Source organism: Sciurus carolinensis, chromosome 5 (genome assembly GCF_902686445.1).
Source record: "Sciurus carolinensis chromosome 5, mSciCar1.2, whole genome shotgun sequence".
NCBI classification, from domain to species: domain Eukaryota; kingdom Metazoa; phylum Chordata; class Mammalia; order Rodentia; family Sciuridae; genus Sciurus; species Sciurus carolinensis.
Genome location: NC_062217.1, coordinates 75,426,304 through 75,433,204, shown reverse-complemented (window position 1 = coordinate 75,433,204; position 6,901 = coordinate 75,426,304). Strand labels below are relative to the sequence as shown.

At 32.2% G+C, this 6,901-nt stretch overlaps 1 non-coding gene across 1 annotated transcript; it reads left to right on the top strand.

The window, feature by feature from the left end:
• Positions 1-1,214: 1,214 nt before the first annotated feature.
• On the top strand, positions 1,215-1,375 carry LOC124985993 (U1 spliceosomal RNA). Its single transcript, XR_007108920.1, has one exon. It is a non-coding gene; the product is annotated as a U1 spliceosomal RNA (small nuclear RNA).
• Positions 1,376-6,901: the final 5,526 nt, after the last annotated feature.

Sequence of the window (6,901 nt, the reverse complement as noted above, 5' to 3'; positions counted from 1 at the left end):
GAAATGCTTAGCAGCCTTTAAAATTCATTATTACATAGTATTTTGTTGTTACATATTTTACTGTAAAGTCTCTGTCATATTCAGTGTATAACAGAGGATAAAAATTATGTGATACTTTCCTACACAGTACTGAAAATAATAGAGTAACATTAAAAGACAGAGGGATATTAATGAAACATTAAGACATAACTATAACACATTTGACACTGCAGAAATACCTGTGGTACTTTTAGGAATTATTTCTTTGTAACTACTATGGTCCAACAACAAGCTTTCCATGATTTTGTCTTTGCCTAGTTCTCCAGGCTGAACTCTCTTTGTGCCTAGCCCACAGACTTTGCAAGGGCATATTTAAGTATTTCCAGTTTCCTAAACTTGTCATTCTTCCTAGAACCCTTTGTTTTTATCATACTTCTTCCTTTCCACTGATTTATCATTTTTCCTTCTTTCCTCCCCTCATAATAGAATTATCGAACATTTTTCCATTCCTCAGATTCAAGGATAGAAAGCCTTGCATATTATCCTGGTCTCTACCAGGAGTGAACTGATTCCATCCTTCTTTGGGTTAGCACTATGCAATACTTGAGATCACATTTCATATTAAGATTAGCATTTATATGACATCACCAAACTGACATGTTATAAAACTGTCTCCTCATTCTAAAGTATGGTCATTTCTCCACATGTTGCCAGCTGTGAGCCAAATGACTGATTATTGAATGTATGCTGTGATTTAGCTAAGACTGTAAGTCCATTGCATGCTTTTTATGGGACATTTTAAGATTCAGATATTGTGAACCTTTATTATATCATTCTTATGTAGTTTAGGGATAAGTTAAGATATATTAATACTTTATGGGAACTAGAGATTTTATCTATATCAACCTATTCTGGATATCATATATGACAGATATTGTTGGATAGAACCTTCTAGAGTGATGAAAAAGTTCTATATATGAGGTGTCATGCAAAGTAACCAGTAGTCATAAGTACTTTATGAGCAGTTGAACAACCAGTGTGACTAAGAGAATAAATTCTAACTCATTTTAATTAATTTATATTTAAATTTAAGAGGACATATATCACAAACTGGTGGCTACATATCAGACAGTATCACTCTAAATAGTTAATATTTAAGAATTCAAGTATTTTCAATGCCACACCATATACCATCTGTGCATCCTAATGCATTGCATTGAATTAAATAACTTTCTATACTTACTGGCAGGAAAGATACCATGATCACAAAGGTGGCTTTCCTAGGATAAGCCTTATCCATTGTACTCCAGATGTGCTGATCCTTGCAATTTTGCCTAATATGAGAAACTCACCTGCAAAATTTGTGGTAGTGGGGGACTGCACTTGCTCTCTCCCCTATTAAAAAGAAAAAGAGCAACAAATAACTTTTTAAGCAAATGTTTTTCCAGATGCATTGCTATGCACTGGGAATTTAAAGATAATACCATACATTCTTAAAACTCTGAAGGTTTTTTTCCCTGCCCGTCCTTCCTTCTTTCCTTCCTTCCTTCCTTCCTTCCTTCCTTCCTTCCTTCCTTCCTTCCTTCCTTCCTTCCCTCCTTCCTTCCTTCTTTTATTTTCCAAGGAACAGTTGTGATTCTATTCTCCTCTAATTTGGCACATCTTTGAATAACAAACATTTGCCTCTGTATGATCTCCTTCATAAAAATTGGATGATTTGCAAAGAAAAGAAAGTAAAGTGATGAATACAAAGTAGGCTTTGGAGCAAGAAAACAAATATGAAAGATAAAGATGCTGATGATACAATTAAAAAATTTCAAAATTAATTTAGTAGAATGCAGAACTAGAAATCAAAGTAATGTTAGAATGATGAACATATTAAGAAATAATCTTTTAGAATTTTCCAAATTTAAATTTAGAGATGCATATCTTAGATCATATAGATTTTTAAAATTTGTTTTATAAAGTAGTATCCCTTTTAGCCTACATGCTTGATGAGAATAGATATTATTTCTTACTTGTTCTAGTGTTCTTTCACCAAGAAAAGTAGTTGACTCCCCACAGAAAGCTCTCAGAAAGTATTAGATAAAAGACACATTTAATCCCTGTGTCCTGAGCAATATCATAAAAAAATACATAAAAACATATTTATTAAACCAAACAATTAACATATAATAAATATTATAATTGAATTGGAAATTACAGATCATTTATATGGCAGTAGCACCAATATAATTTCTTTGATCAGGATGAGATAACAATAGTGCAAATATCTTTCAAGTGACAAGATAAACTAAGAGAACAATAGTTTAGATCATATAACCAAGTCAGTATTCAAATATCGAATTTTCTTTTTCTTTCTCTGGACTAATCACTATTGTGAGTTTCATGTCTTACTTTTCCCAATGGTTTAATGCATGCAATAATAATGGGGAATGTGTGTATTTATGGGTACACACACATACGTCTAAATGTGTACATAACTTAAGTGGGTTTTATTTATACAAGAAGGCATTCCATCCAGAAAGGTGGTATTTGTACTAGTCAAAGGTTCCAGAAAGACAGAACCAATAGAATATGTACATAAATGTAAGAGAGATAATTTATTAGGAAACTAGTTCACAAAATTACTGTAGCTGAGAAGTCTCATGATGGGTTGTCTGTTGTCTAGAAACCCTGGAAAATCATAAGGTGACTCAGTGCAAGTCCAAGAGCCACAGCACCAGGAAGTCAGTGGGGTAACTGACAGATTTTTGCTGAAATCCTGGGAACCCAGGGAGGGCATTACTGATGTAAGTTCTGGAGTCCTAGTGCTGGAAAGCCTGGAGTCCTATGTCCAAGTCAGGAGACAACAAACCTGAGCTCTTCAAACAGAAAATCATATTTCCCTCTGTATTGCTTTCTTTGTCCCTGTCTCATTAGATGGTGCCCAATCAAATGGAGGCAGGTGTTCTACCTCTAGTCCTTTCAGACTCACATAACTCCTCAAGCAAACAGCCTCATAGACACACCTAACATAATAATTTTCCAGGTTTCTAGGTGTTCTTTAATTTAGTCAAGTCGATACTAAAAACCATCACGGTGTTCTCTATGAAACGAGCAAAGAATGCTTAAAACTATGCCCATATTTCATTTCATTAAGCAAATTATGGCAACCTATAATCTGCCAAACAAGAAGGGAAGAACATGGTACTTTTGTTATATCAGTTATCTATATTTTTTTCTCAATTTGTTTAGAATATTTCATATAAATAAAAATGAAATCACAATGTATCTCTGGTATATACCCTAGGGTGTGGCATTTTCATATATTACTAAAATATGAAATGGATGATACACTAACCAGTCATGTATAAATTAACATGAATTTAGTGCTCTTATTTTATAGTAAAAACCATTGAACCTCTGAAGAGATGCAAGTTATCATAAATAATTCCTTATTTTCAACTTTACAAACAGCTTTTCATATACTTGAGACACTAGTTTTAAGTAAATGATAATTTACACAGTTTAAAAACCAATCTGAGATGTGTCTAAAGTGTTATTTCTTTAGAAAATAGCGCTCATTAGAAACTTCATTTAAAACCATTTTGCATAGGCATAGCTAAGTTACACTGAGTTTTGAAACAACACCCATTAAACTGACATGTTTACATTTTCATTAATTTATAGTTCAGGAAATACACCAGTCGAACTTAATTAGTTTTATCCCAGTTCATAAAATGTCTATATTTTTATGTCTCATGGTTACTTTTAGAATGTTCACAAATTTCATGTTTGTATGACTTTACAAAGAAGTACTTACTGAATTTTTGCCTATGATAGGTTTTATTCCTGTATTGAGTCATATTAAAAAATGAAAAAGTTTAAATTGGCAGAAAACACATGAAATCAGCAAAGATAAGAAGACTGTAGAAGTATTGGGAAAATTTGAAAAAAATGCTGCTTATCTAGCATCACCACTGTGACTTCCCAGAGGTCGGTTTAATTAGGCTACAATTCATATTGCAGAAAGTGGTTTTGTAATTACCTTCAAATGACCAAACGATATAGAATTCTGAGGAGAGAAGCATATTCCCAGTAATGAACCAATTTGCAATTGACTGAATTTTTTATGTAAGGCATTTATTGGGCAAACATTATTTGAGTATATGTTCCTTCAATTCTATATTCATACATAGCTGAATTTTAAGAGTTTCTTTCAGAAGATATAGAGGTAATAAAAAGAAGTTAAAGATAAAACCTAACAATTTTTAAAAACATGTTTTTCTCAAAGTAAAATTACTATATCTAAAACAGAAATACATAAAACCTGTAACTAAGTTTCAGATCGGGCCTTAAGTTTAATAAATCAAGTTTAGAAATTATATTTAATTAACATTTATATTTCTAAATAATGAGTAAGAAAATAGAAATAGATCGTTTTCTGATTTAAGGTGTCAAGAGTCAATACATCTTTGTTGTCAAATTGGCTCAAAAGTCATAGCTTCTTGATACCAGTCTTTATCTGCATGTTTGCCTTTTCCAAGTGACTGGATAAGAGACTTCATGGTATTAAGTCACAAATGGAAACATGAAATATACCTCCTCTAAACTACAGAGAAATGAAATCAGCAAGCATATAGGCAGAGAATGTGATACTGGGTTCTTTATTTAATCTAAAAATATTTGTATTTCAAGAGATGACACAATTATCAAAAGACAAAAAATATTGCCTCTGAATACTTAAAATGTTCTGAACATTATGAGACATTAAGTATATCTAACTTAGTAAGTTCAATATTTTGATAATAGAGTTATAAGAGAAAAATAACAGCAAAAACAACTTGGTGCACATATATAATCCCAGTACTTTGGAAGGCTGAGGCAGGAGGATCACATGTTGAAAGCCAGGCTCTGCAACTCAGTGAGACCCTGTCTCAAACTTAAAAAAAAGGGTTGGGAATATGATTTAGTGGTTAAACACCCCTAGATTCAATTCCTAGTACAGACACAAACAAACAAACGACAACGAAAACTTGAAAAACCCACAAAAGTACAACTTGGGGATGGAAAGATCCAAATGTTTACCATATCATAGGACAAAATTATATGAATAAATAATTTTAAATCTTTTAAATTTGTTTTATTTAAACAGCAAATCTCGCAAGACTAATAATTTTTAATACTTATGTTATGAAAAATTTGTAGTACTGTTATGATTTGGATTGGAGGTGACCCCCCAAAAGCTCACTTGTGAGAAAATGAAAGGTTTGGAGGAGAAATGATTGAGTTATAGACTTAATCTAATAAGTGAATTAATCCTTGATGGGATTAACCTAGTGGTAACTCAAGGCAGGCAGGGTGTGGCTGGAGGAAGTGGGTCATTGGGGGCATTGCTATGGGATATATATTTTGTATCTGGTGAGTGAAGTCTTTCTTTCTGCTTCCTGATCACCATGTAAGTGGCTTCGCTCTGCCACACTCATCCGCCATGCTGTCCTGCCTCACCTCATGCCCCACTGAATGGAGCAGGCCTTCTATGGACTAAGATCTCTGAAACTGTAAGCCTCCAAATAAACTTTTCCTCCTCTGCAATTGTTCTGGTTGGGTTCGTTAGTCACAGAAGCCAAAAAAGCTTACTAAAACAAGTACCAATTATGTATACACTTTATAATTTTGATTAATTTCATCTTCACAGCTCAGTTAACTATTGCAAGTTTTATTTCATAGATTAAAAAAATTTGAGTTAAAGTGGAATGACTTACCATGTTACACATAAGTGGTAATAGTGAAAAAAATTTTCTTAAACAGTTTACATTATTAGATGAGATTCTTGAAAATTATGCCAAGATATCTTTTCATCTTTTGCTATTTGTATATATGCTAGAATATATTTTGATTAAAGGCAAAAATATATATATTGAACATTCACATCAATTTGTCAGCAGTTCCAAGGAGAAATGAAGAGAAACATAGTAATGGTATATATCTCTATTGGTCTGAGAATTTAAATAAGTTGAAACAGAAGTAAAAGATGAACTCCTATAAACAATCACACTTAAGTTAATAAATATGGCTCTTTAATCTGTAAGATAATTTAGCTTAAACTCAACAACAAGCATTTAATACCTGATCAGTGTGTTTTGAATATATCAGTACTGCAATATTTGATATATAGAAACATTTTTTTTTAGAATGCAATCTCTATGGGTGTCTTGCTTTTCTAAAATGTCCTATAAACAGAGACATGTTCCAACATTGTTCTGGTTTATCTGATAATTGGGAAGTCAATAGTATTGGAAAATAGATATATTGTCTCCTTCTGGAAGAAACAATGGGTTTGTTACAGAATTAGCCCAAAAAAAAAAAAAAAAGACAATATCTCTTTATAAAGTATGGGCAGCTATGATTTCTGTTCACTCAAATATTTTAGTTTACTTTCTAATAAGATAACTTACTGCATAGGCAAACCCTATCACAGCCCCTTTGTGAAACCTCTTTCAAACTTGAAGACAAGGGGAGCCGGCACAAATGTGCTGCTCATGTTGCCTGCCCTGCCATGAGTGGTACACTTTCTTTACCACTGATTGGAGACTCTTATTTTTTTCTGACAAAATTCATTAAAATTCTGCAGTTTAACTTTTTACCTTGCAAATTGATTACGATCTCAGATCTTCCCCAAATCTTTAAAATACTTTATCCAATAATAATTCTGAATCTGAATTCACTCACCAAACAATTAAAAAATATACTAAAAATGTATTTTAACAAATGAAGGAGAAAAAAATAGAAAAAAATGATTATTTTAACTTTTAAAAGTTTTGTCTTAGCAATTCAAAATTATAATTACAGGATAATTACAACCTATGTGCCCTTCAACAGATAAATGAATAAAGAAAATGTGGTGTATATACAAAATGGAATATTACCCAGCCTTAAA